Genomic DNA, 13,007 nt, shown 5'->3' on the forward strand with positions numbered 1-13,007 from the left:
AATAAAATGAAAAGGAGAAGCTGTTATTTTGGATTTAGAGGGCTGTGCAGCCAACACATTGCCTCCTTTCATGACATGTGCTCTGGGGGAGGGGGAACACTGACGCACCCTGGAGGACAGCAGACCTGTGACTCCATCACTGATCAGCAAGATGATATTTTCATCTCAGTCTGTAGACAACAGCTAGGCTGGAGACGGGGGAACGAGCCACAAACACCTCAGACCCTCACTCCAAATCAGAGATCAGCTTCTGATCCGGAGGCGGTGAACGCTGAGAGGACTGAGTTACAGCTGAGATGGTTTGAGGTTAATTAGTCTGAATGAAGCTTCTTCAGTTTTAAGAGTCTTTCTGTAACAAATGAGCTCAACTGAGGGCCTAGAACTTTTGGACACTCTGCTCAAAAAGTATTGAACTTCTACTTCTACAACTTCTACACTTTCACTGTAACATAAGACTAACTCGCTGTCTCCATAGTTATTAATGACAATTTTAATGGTAATAGAGTTTAAAACTGCATTTGCAAAATAACTCTTAAGCCGAAAACATCAAGATCAGAATGTACAAACATTGCTGATAGTGCTCAAACAAATCAAGGCCGAACATTAAGACTTAAATAATAATAATTATCTTAAATAACACGAGAGCTCTTTAAGAAACTTTCTCTTCATGAATGAACTGATCGACATGTTTTAACTAACACAGGTTGGGACCCACAGTACTGACACAAACAGGGGTAAAGATGAAGGTTTGATAACAATGTTTAATGGATGATTCAAACTTTCTTTTCTGGTGATGAGAGCAGAGTTACTGAGATCTCTGTGTTTTCAAGGGTTCAGAGTATCACAGGTTCCCTTTTGAATGGAGACTGGCTGGTTGGTAAGTTGTACAGAGATCTGAGCTTAGGGAGAGAGAGAGAGGCTGTTTTCGAAACCGCCTACTATACTAGCAGTACGTACTGATTTGGACAAAATTCAGTATGTAGTATGTGGAAAAGAGCAAAATCTGCAGTATGCCAAAGCTCTCCGGATGTCGCACTGATTAGATTAAAATGTCTCAGTATGGCTCGGACCAGTCTGCCTTGCGTACTGTTTCCCACAATGCACAGCGCTCGTTTCGCTTTTTCTTTTTTTTTTGAAGGGGGGAACTCCGTTTTTAGGTGCTGTGAAAATGATTAAATTACACATAAACCACTTCTTAACTTTTTAAAATATCAGTGATGCAAAAGAAGCAGTTTCTCTATCAGCTTGGCCGTTGTTTACTTCTGCTTTCCAAAACTGGAAATCTAGTGACGCCTGACCCAGTATCCTGCAGACCAGATCCAACAGAACACACATGCTACTTACTAAATTCAAACACAGTATGTAGCAGGCCATTTTGAAAACAGCGCAAGACTTAACCAAGCTTTCATACTGTAGAGAGAGTCGGTGGCTTGATTGCAGATGAGCAGCAGGTGAGAAGACTTGATGGCAGACAGGTGGGTCGATCCAAGACCGGCTCCAGGTGAGCAGAGGAGACACTTTGTTGTTTATTTATACACATTTTATTGCATTAATCTCTACTTCTAGATCCATCTCTGTTTTATGTAGATTTTTTTTTAATTGCTGTAAAGCTCTTTGAATAGCATTTGATTTTTGTGAAAAGTGCTCTATGAATAAAGCTTGATTGATTGATTGCTCAAGAAGTTCTGTATTAGTGAGTCTATAGAGGGAGTAAGTTGTATATTAAACTCAAAGCATCTCAAATAAACACATCTGGATTAGGTTATATGAGAGGAAGTTCAAACTCTGCACTCGTCTCGTCTTCAGATCGTATGTTTCAGAAAGTTAGGAGACTTGCCAGATTCCGTGCCTCAACATTTTACCGTAGTATAAGTTTAGAGTCTTAGTCTCAGACTCTAAAGATCTGTGAGGGGATTCATCCAAGGTAAACTGAGGGCCTCAACGAAGGGGCATTTTTTTCTAATGACAGCATGCTGCAGCAGCTTAATGAATCACCTGGCTGACAAAAATGTTCAGATGTCCCTCCGGCATTCACACCTCCAATCCTTTCATAGCCACCAGCCTGAAGTATCGACCTGCTACCTGCCTGTGCTTCTCCCTCCAAACCCCAGAGCTTCTATTAGTGAGGAGTAGGACACACACTGATTGATCAGACCAGAGAGTGTGCTCCCAAACCTCCTGTGTCTGAAATGTTTGGGTTGGATCATTTTTCTGTCAAAACGTAATAACTGTGGTTGTAAGCTTCTGTTTGCTCAAACTGCTCTGTGACTTGTGTATTCATCTGGGGCTCTGTATGCTGTCGTAAACTGTAATCCCAGCCTGAAACTAACAGTACTGCTTCTGCTTTCTATTGTACCAGGAGCTGCAGGAAACTGATGGATCCATCCTGTCCTGCCTCGCCGTCAGGGCCATAAACTTTACAGCTTGTTGTTATTCCCAAGGCGTCCCAAAACAATTCTTTGTGAAGACCCTACAAGTCTCACACAGACACTAAAGGTTTCCTTCAGCATCTGCATCAGAAGCCCCAAACCTTCTGCTCACTGTAATGTACAGTCACCAACGAGGGCTCAAGGGATCATGTTTTATGTGCAGAGGGTTCTGAAACCTCAGGTCAGCTACAAGGTAGGTTTTAGGTTATCACGCTGTTATAAAAATAATCAAAAGAAAATAACTGCAGTTCCCTGAGTGTCCACTTGAAGCTGCCAAGGAGCCAAAGTATCCCCATTACAGTGAAGTTTATGAAAAATATCTGCTCATTTTCCAACAGTTGGTACAAAGACATGTTTTGGTTCGTCAGCTCTTATTTGAACAACACTCTGTAAACGTTGGTGAACCCAGGAGACCAGGTTCTGGACTTTAAAGTGAAATGTCCCATTCTTGCTCGATAGAAGATTTTAGCTGCTCAACAGTTCAGTGTCTCCTTTGTTGTATTTTTAGTTTCATGATGCTCCAAATGTTTTCAATGGGTGACAAGTCAGGACTGCAGGCAGGACAGTTTAGCACCTGGACTCTTCTACTACAGAGTCATGCTGTTGTAATACGTGCATAATGTGGTTTGGTGCTGTGTTGCTGAAATATGCAAGGTCCTCCTGAAGACGTCATTGTCTGGATGGCAGCATATGTTGCTCCTAAACCCAGGGGCGCCATATAGGGGGAAAAAGTTAGGATGACTCCAAGGGCCCATGACTGACAGGGGGCCCGAAAATAATAATATTAATCCCCCCTGTATCGGCATGAAATGGTACAGCCCAGCCTGAGTTGCGCTAATCAGCTGTGCCGTGCAGTCGGACCTATTTTATACAGTCTATGAGTCAGACAGAAGTTGCACAGTGCACAGAGGGCCCAATCTACTAAGGGTTTGCATGTATAAAAACACGTGCAAACTTGACGTACTAACCGGGAGCACCGAGGATTGCTTCTTGCAAGTGAGCAAAATAGCACTCGCAAATCATTTAGCGTGTTTGCCTTCATGAATATGCAGAATACATGTAGATCATCAAAACGCACGAAATACTGGGAGGAGGAGATGCAAATGTAATAATTTAGCACACGCAATGTGATCTATCAAACCTGAAGCAGATAGCGCGCGCTGTTTTTGCATCTATATTTAGCACATTTGAAAGGCAGGTGCAAACTGGCACAGTAAAGCTCATCATAACATTGCTTTACAACATGCCCGCAACAGCGGGGCTTACAAGCATTACTAAATGTATTAGTCAATCAAACCAAGAGAACAAAATAATAATAATAATAATAATAATAATAATAATAATAAAACAACACAAATTCAAAGCAGCTCAGCACCACGGATAGCGACCGCATCATTCTGACACCCACTTTAAAGCTAGAGTAGGAGATCCTGAGAAAGCCGCAGCAGTTAGCTTGATTTTGAAAGCACACAGCGGAACAGAGCCCTCCCCCTCCTTCAGACCAGCCTGTGGGGAGAGGGAGGGACACGCCTCCAAACACATGAACGCGCTGTGGCAGACTACAGCTGGAGGATGCGATCACGATAGCTAGCTGTGGAGCAGCAAGCGATTTACTTTATTTTCATGGAAGGAAAACATGTCTATCTCCCATGTAAGTAAACCGCTTATATTACCACATTAAAAAATAATGTTATTAGTTAGAATGCACAGCATAGCCTGCATGTTAGCTTTACGTGTGTTTGTTTTTATCATCTGAATACAGCTAGATTAAGTTGTTGCTGCCGGGCTAATAACTCCTGGCTAGCCAGAAAGGTGGAAACAGTATTGTCAGCATTACAACTAAAGTCGGTTCTGAGTGTTATTTTGATTTAGCATCGCATTTCATGATGTTTAGTTACTAGACGGCCACAGTGCCTTTATATTTATTAGCGTTCACCATTGTTGACAGTCTTCATTTTCGTGTTGGAACTACAACATATTGACTGTTTGTTGTGCTTGTTAGAGCTCTCATGATGACTGCTGATTACGATCCTGAGCCAAGCACCTCAGGTTGGAGAGGACGAGGCCGGGGTCGAGTGCAAGGCAGAGCCAGACGAGCGAGAAGGAGAGCAACGACCGGGGACGAGCTCAAGATCCTGGGGACAGCAACAGAAAGTTCCGCCATGCTGCACAGACAGGTTGTTGTCTGGCAGCATGGAGCACTTGGTGCAGGTCATAGAGGAGTAATACCTTGTTACTGTATCTTGAAAATCCGTGACCCTTACCCAGATCCACATGGACAGTATAAAGGTTTCAGTTGGGAGTGAATTAAACTATGACATGATTACATACAATAGTTTTATGGTGACCCTTTAGCTCCTTTGTATATATTTTATATTTATCTTCATGTAAAAGAATACTTGAGTGTGCTGTGTATACATTTGTTAAATAAATCTTTAAATGTACACTGGCCTTCTCTCTTCAAATTGCAAAATAATTAAATCCATATCAAGTAACATACAGCATTATACACAAATAATTGCAATATCAAAGAGTTGTTTTACATTTACTTTTATTAGAAAATGTATTTATTACAGAAATAAAAATAATGGCTGTTGAAGGTAAACATGTTGGCGTGGATCATCCGGCCTCCTGGTTCTCTTCTTGGGCATCCCCCCCAGCTCACGCAAGCCTCTGTGTCCCGTGTTTTAACGGTGTGGACGTCGATGTTTCCTTCTCGTAGCTATGAAAACACAGACAAGACGGCATTTAGACTTTATACAACATCCCATTCATGCTGATACAGAGCAACAGAAGAGCTAGCAGCTAACAGACTGTATACAGGTCTCTATAAACATAGCTACAAACCGTTAGCCGGCCGCTAGCATTAGCCAAAGTTATCACTAGCTGTCTCATAGATGAACAAAACCATGAACACAAAGACAAAAGAAATGACATGATTACCTGTCCAGTAGAAAATCAGTAACCATGGCGTCGCTTTAGAGACCCTTCAAATCCTTCAGCCGTCTCAGAAATGCAGCGAATATTGACTCGTGTTTGTATCTTCATCCAGTGTTTTTAAGTCGTCTCCTTTTCCATCACAGTCTTCCTCTTCTTGCTCTGCATAGCGGCAGAACTTGAGGGCAGAAGTTGAGCTAAAATCGTCTGTTTCTGTCTCTCTGACATGTTTATCAGATGTTCTGAGTTAGTGAACAGCCTGTTGATGACCATCTCAGTCAGGTCACGCGCACTCCTGTAAACAGTAGGTGTGTCTTTCGGCAGGTCACAGGTCATCCGGCCGGTCAGCCAATCATTGCGCTCGGTGGCGAATGAATGATTGGATGAACTTATTGCAGTCTAGCTGCTAACACAGACAACTGAGATTTCTCATCTCAGTGTTGGATCACTTTGTGTATTACTCCCTATCGATGTAGACATTGCTTTTTGCTAGTGATTGATAAAAATGTATCAAAATAACATGTCCTACTCCAGCTTTAACTGTTTCAACTAATGAGAGCACAGTAGGTCACTGTATCAACAGCTATAAAGTTTGGTAAAATTGGCACAGCGGCCCACATCTTCACATACAAACAAAAAATCAATATGAAGTACTTGGCCTACTCACCACTGTTTGAAGGAGCCTTAAGCTCCGCGGACTTGTCCACGATGCGCTGTTTGTCCATTTTCTTTGATCTGTCATTCTCAATAAATAACATGACATGTCCACTCAGTCTATTCTGTCCCATCGTGCTCATCAAGGGGTTTTTAGTTAGTTTTAACGTGAATGAGCGCTCACTGAGCTGTGCCAGGCAGCTCTGCGTAACTCCTCATCTCGTGCTTGCAGCAGTGTGTTGGGGCGAATTGAGTCAAACATGTTCCCAGTTCCATTTAAGCTGGTGAATCTTTGGGACAGTTGCTGGATGATGATATCAGGCATTAAAAACGTTCACCCGAAAGTTGCTCCCTGGGACAGTGAGGCGACTGTCTTCATCCAAGTGACACCTAACTTTTCTAGAGCAAGAGTGGCAGACTAAGCCTCATCAAATCGCTCTCTAAACTCCATCAAAACACTGATTGCGTTTTGGAGTAGAGTAGATGCGTTTATTTTATTGGCAGATCTTCTGTTTTTTTTCTCACAGCATTCACCTTTTTCACACATGGCCTCCCAAATCGCGTTTCTAACACTGAGATGTCTCTGCTGGAGTTCACCGATATGTTTATTTCCCTCCTCCACAAAGCTTACCAACTCCATGGCTTCAAACTTAATTTATCCCTAAAGACCACTCTGCTCTTTCAAACTCTCCATGGGGACAGCCGATAGCACACGCAAAATCCTCGTAAAATAGGGCGGTCTGCATCACTTTTGCACTTGTTAGTAGATCACCCGCAACGCGCCCAGAAATAGCACGTGCAAAATTATTATTTGCACACGCAAATTAGCGCTTGTTATTTGGGATCTTAGTAGATCAGGCCCAGAGTGCGCTAAAGGCAGCTAAAATGTCTGGAAAGACAAAGTCTGGGTCCCAGAAAAGGAGGAAAAGAAAGGAGAGAGAGGAGAGAGAGAAGAAAGGGAGACAGTATGTCACCCAGTTTTTCTCCAGGAAAGGTTGGTATAGTCTTTGAGTGGTTAAAATCAACCTGTTTGCTAGTTTGATGTCCACAATGAGATGAACTACATTTTAGCTCGTAAGTAAACTTGATCCGATAAACTTTAACACTATAAAGTATCAAATCTAGCGTTGCTGATACAGAACAGCATTATAGATCCATTATTCTGCATGATTCAGTGCTGCTCCTCTCTGTTGTGCATTTATTTTTAAAGACTGTTGTAATTTTGATTATGATGCTATTATAAATGGTATATTACAAGACATATATGGGGCCCAATGTGATATTTTTTCATGGGGCCCAAAATCCTTGGCGGCGCCCCTGCCTAAACCTGTATGTATTGTTCAGATTTAATGGAGCCTTCATAGATGTGGAAGCTACCCATGCCATGGACTCTTATGAGTCCTGTATTGTGTTTCTTCTGTGACGTGATCTACAAGTACTCGTTTTTCCTTTGTGCAATATTTCTCTTCATATGAGTCCACTTCCCTCAGTAGAACTGTGTTTAGAGAAAGCAAACGTTAAAGCTCTGATTTGAAGTGGCTTGCGGCCGAGTCTCTGCTGTGCTAATAGACCATTGAATTTCTGAAAACGTCGTGTAGCATTACTTTAGCCTTCATCTCTCTGATGAATACCTGGGCCTCTTCATTCCTGTCTGTGTTTTTATTCAGTACGAGTGATGTGCGCGGTCAAACAGTGCACAGTATGATGAAGAGGGGGGGAAGGGGCAGAGGTGAGTGAAAGAGCCTTTGTCCTGCGTACCTTTGATCTGACAGCTTGTTAACAAGCTGAATACACTTTCTGTATTCTGGATCCTTCTCTCCATCTGACTCTTTGCCTTCTCCTCTCTCCCACTGTGTTCCTCATCGACAGGTGGTGCCTTCATTTCCCATGACTCCTGAAAGCTCTGCTCACACTAATGGCCTGCTGTATGTTTTTAAGTCTGCGTACCTCTGCTAAGATTAAAAGTACTGTGAATTGTATATGCATGTTAAATGTGGTTTCAACTGATAATCTGTGTAGCATCTTATTTTCAAACATTGACTGTACTTAGAGAAATGGCACAGTGTGTCCTTTCTGTAGGTGATCATATTATCAACATGTTGCTTTAAGCTGGTGATTGGTTGGTGTTTTCCCAGGTTTACTCCAGCTGTAGATAGCAGTTTTTTTTCACTCTTTTTTAGGAACACATTATGTATTGATTGCCATCAGGACATAAAGATCATTTCAACCAGTATAACAAAAAGTGTATCTAAATCTGACTACCAACCCCAGCTTTAACATCACTCTGCAGAGACCGACAAGGTTTACAGAGTTATACCACCTTGTCCACAGGGAGTGCCAAAATCAACGGAAAGCAGAAGCTCACAGGAGCTTTAAATTTGATAGCTGTTCTTAAAGTGCAGAAATCTTTTTTCGACAGGAGGAACTTTACCCCTGAACTACGTGCATTTCGACCGGTGGACCCAAGGTCCAAATTTAGTTCAGGGGTAGATAATCTCCTCCCTGAAAAGCTCCTGCTTGGGGGGTAGTACTTTTCAAAGGTCCCGGGACTTTTGGGGGGCAAAAATCAGACAATGAACGTGTCTGACTAGTAGATTAACTGCAGTGTTTTTATTCTGCCGCTGTCCACAATAACATCACACACATCTGTGATTCACTTGATCTCTCTTTCTTTCATTTGTTTTTTTATTTGTTCTATCTTTTTTGATTGTGTGTGTACTTTTCAAAAGAAGAAGCTGTGATTCTCTTGATTTAGCAGCTTGTAACAGTAATCTTCTCTAAACCCAGTGTGAATGCATCTCTCCCGTTGTTACAGTTTTAAAAGTAACCCTGTAAACTGGAGACCTTCAGCTGAACGTGTCAGTGTCTGTGGAGTTTACACAGCTGTTGAAACACAGAGGGAGTTCCTGGGAATGCAAACTAGTTTAGTTTTTATTAAGATTTCAAAATATCCTCATCAGATATTTAATGATTGTCGTTTATGAGGGATGCATCCGGCTGAAAGTCGGCAGTTAACAGGGTCGCTGTTTAAACCAAAACACCGGCCGATCTCTGCCACGGCTTTTTGAGTTAAAATTGATTTTAAAGCCGTGTTGAAACGTCTTTGCTACTTGCGCTTATCTCCTCTCACGTGTTGACTCAGTGAATCCATCTGTGATAAAATATAGCACGATCTAAAACAGCGCAAGGTGAGTCTGTTCCATGCTAACAGGCTAACTTTTGTGTTGCTCATAATGATACCTGCCTGTCCGTCTGCTTCCATGGTGTCATCTGTGATGAATGGCATTCGTCTTTGTTTTACTGCCCTCTACTGGTCTGGTGGTGTAGTGCATTTCCTTTTTTTTCTCTCCATACGTCACTGGCCTGATTTACACAATCTACCCGGGGCTTTGGCCCCGTGGTCAAAATGAAGACAACAATGGGGGCACAGGAACCTTTTAGTTCAGGTTAAAGTAGTTCTGGAAGCTAAAAGACCCCGGAACTCTTGGTCAAAATGCACCTTCAGTGTTGAAAGTCATCTTGTGTTTTGCAATGTTTGTGAATCCTAAAAAAATTATCCTTTTCTACTGCTACATATAGAATGAAAGATTTTGACAGCGGTCTGAGTTTCTGGACCTCACTGAGCGCCTTCTAACATGTCAGCATGAACGTGCTGTCACTCTCAGTTTGCGGCAGGTTACTCTCCACCTGACAGGAGCTCATGTTCATTTTTTGATCCTACAGGTCAGTGTGTGTGTGTGTGTGTGTGTGTGTGTGTGTGACCCCATTATTGATATTTCAAAAAAAACATAAAACAAATAGTAATAACTGACTGTCACACTCTTGTTCTGCTGTAACCATGACAACTTAAAGGTTAGCTCTGTGACAGCCGTCTGCTGCAGGAGCCCACAGGCTATTTACACCCCCCATGGAAACTATCAAACAGTCAGGAAGCTGAGCCACACACACACACAGAGAGAGAGACGGCCGTCTTCACCGAGTCTCTGAGGAGAAGGAGGACACACAGACAGCTGTCTGACGCATTCAACACCCCGCTGATCAATCCAACACCTTCATATAGGAGACACTGACGGGGGAAACACACTCCAACGATATCCATATATACTCTTCATAAGCTGCGTGTGACCGAGGGAACGCTGTGAAACTCAGGGTGTGGGCCACACGTCACAAAAGACTGGGACGTAAACCTTTCCTGAAGTATGATATCGCATATAGTTTTACAGAGTTAGTGTTCATTTCAAATTATCTTTTTACCACAACTTTTTTTCTCTGCCTTCTTTTCCCTGTGCACATCACAGTGTTCATCTTTTGAAGAGTGAAGCATGATGCTAAGTTTCAGGGAACCTGCTGTTTCAGTTTAATAGTACTGTCTGAGAAATAGAAGCTGTGGAGCAGGACGGAGCAGAAGCGTGTACTACAGTTCACACATTAAATTTGCATGTGAATCAGAGAGCACAAAGGAGTTACAGGTTTTCTGTCTGTGACCATCCGTTAACATTGATCCTGTAGTGTGGTGACGCACATGAAGCTCAGACCTCATGTTGTATTTATCATGTAATATGGATGATGTTTGTCTGAACGCTAACTGCATCTTGTCTTCATTGTCTTGGCTGGTCATGTAGCTGTTTGAGCGACCTTATTGTGAACAGTGTAAGCCTTGGTAATGAGTGTGCACGGCGTGAACATACAGTAGTTCTAATCGTGCATATTGAATACTTCAGTGTAATACTGGAGCACCAGATGACCCCCCTCCCCTCATGGCCACCAGGTATTCACACACAGCCTCTTACCATCAGCAGCCACAGATGAAGGTTTGGACAGTCAGTGCTGAAGTCACAGAGGACATACTTCACATTATGACAGTGCACGTCGCTATCAGGCTAAAGCTAAGGTGTGTGTGCCTCGGCTTTCTTTAATACTTGGAGACTCTGGGCGAATATTCAGCTGTCACGGACACAGATATTAAAATGTATACGAACTAGTATAAATGTTGTATTTATATTGTTTGCTTGCAGCGAGACTTCAATACAGACATGCATTCATGTAGTGTGCTCTTAACTCTTCTCCTGACAGGATTCCTCAGAGGTGATATTTATTGATATGCTTTACTGTAACATGCTGAACATTGACGTTGCATTTGTGCTGTAACAGTTACTCAAATTAATATCAAGTCTGCATGTATTCAGATAGTGATTCATAAACCCTGAAGTTGTTTAAGGTAAAGTTCTTGAGTTTGTTTTCTGATTATCTGTCATGCCTTTACATTCTTTGGAGATATCGTACTCTCAGAGATGTTTTCGTTCTCTCTTTGTCTCTTCATGTTTCTTTCTTCACCTCACGGCCACCGTAGCAACCCCTGTCATTGTTTTGTTATTTCCTCAGTAATGACTCATGGAATCTGCTCTCAATTACAAACCAGTGAATGAAAACTGAGCCTCATAATGAAAAGTCGAGGACTCTCCACCCAACCAGGAGAGATACGAGCGGCAGCTTCGTCACGTCACTCAGCAGATATTAAAGAAGTCGTGATGATAATTCAGAAACTGCAGCTCACTGTGGAATGAATGTTTATACTCCTGCTGGATCTCTGCTGAATGTTATATTACATTACATCTTTATCTCCGGAGACGGCCTCTGACAGACGCTGATTTAATGCAGGGCACACCGAGCGACCACCCAGACATTAAACACAATCACACAGAGAGGGGACAGGATGGCTGATAGGAGCATCCTCATTACACTGACACAGCGATAATGAACGGCTGCAGACTTTGAAATGAGAGAGGAGTTTAAAAGACTTCCTGACTTTCATACAGTGAACATATTTAATACAGGAACAGTCATTACTGAAGACTTTAGAGCATATGCATTGTGTGTCTTTCTGAAGCAGAGTAAGAGAAACGGGTTTAAAGAACCTTCAGCGGTAGGTTTCCCTTGTTCTTCCACCACACGTGGAGGAGAACCCATCAGGATGTAAACCTGTCAGTGAAGATAACGGCTTCTTCATCTCCTCTTTGACCTCAGTCTGCAGACTCTGTTGTTCTCCCTCTGCTCTTAAATATTTAATCACGTTTCTTTATTGTTGATCTGCTGGTTTATGTTTTCTGGCGTCTGCTTGTGGAGCCAATACTTCTCTCTGCTACAGGCTCTGTTTGTTTTCTCTGCAGTGATGTTCAGAAGAAGAAGAGGACAGCCATCAGCTTCCTCCAATAAAGAGTAATGGCCCTCAAAGCTCGTTGCCTGAGTCTCAGCTGAGTTATTACCTAGAGAGAGGCAGAGTCCAGGAGCAGCCTCAGCTCTGTTGGTTAAACCTGTGAGAGGAGTCTGTGTTTGAATCTTCATGATCCTCATCAGACGATTAAACCATCACAGTGGACATCAGTTACCATCACTCTTACTGTCGCTGTGTAGCATGGATCTTTCCTCCATCCATGATGCTCAGGATTAGTGTTTGTCTAATTTTTAATTATACCTCAGTCCTCTACAGATCGTATCTACAGGTTGCAGTAACTCTCTGCAACCTCAATATAGCAATGCACCACCTCTGCAACTGACCACACCTTACTATTATTTTTTCATTATTATTATTTTATGTCACTTTTTGGGCATTTTGCATTTACTGATAAGACAGCTCTCCTCCAAGAATCGCCACCTTAATGTGGTGGAGGGGTTTGTGTGTCACGGTGAACCTGAGTGCTATGTTGTCAGGGCATCAGCCCCTGGTAGGGTCTCCCTAGGCAAATTGGTCCCGGGGGAGGGGCCAGACTATGAGCGATTCAGAAGACCATGACACGGCAACAAGGGACAAGAGCTACCTGGCCAGGAAGAGGGACAGTGGGTCCTCTCCCTGGAGCCAGACCCGGGGGGATGCCCTGGTGTGGTCTTGGATCCCCTTGGGATTCCCCAGGTGGAGCTGGAAAGTGTTGCTGGGTAGAGGGATGTCTGGGTCAATTTGCTTGGATTGTTACCTCCACGACCCGACCCTGG

General features: G+C 42.8%; 2 long non-coding RNA genes across 2 annotated transcripts; one reads left to right on the forward strand and one right to left on the reverse strand.

The window, feature by feature from the left end:
- Positions 1–1,390: 1,390 nt before the first annotated feature.
- LOC117823326 lies at positions 1,391–7,989 on the forward strand. Its single transcript, XR_004633368.1, has 3 exons — positions 1,391–1,501; positions 2,360–2,622; positions 7,890–7,989. It is a non-coding gene; the product is annotated as an uncharacterized LOC117823326 (long non-coding RNA).
- On the reverse strand, positions 4,964–5,420 carry LOC117823325. Its single transcript, XR_004633367.1, has 2 exons — positions 5,373–5,420; positions 4,964–5,151 (listed from the first exon to the last, which is right to left on the reverse strand). It is a non-coding gene; the product is annotated as an uncharacterized LOC117823325 (long non-coding RNA).
- Positions 7,990–13,007: the final 5,018 nt, after the last annotated feature.

This window comes from Notolabrus celidotus, chromosome 12 (assembly GCF_009762535.1).
Source record: "Notolabrus celidotus isolate fNotCel1 chromosome 12, fNotCel1.pri, whole genome shotgun sequence".
Taxonomy (NCBI): domain Eukaryota; kingdom Metazoa; phylum Chordata; class Actinopteri; order Labriformes; family Labridae; genus Notolabrus; species Notolabrus celidotus.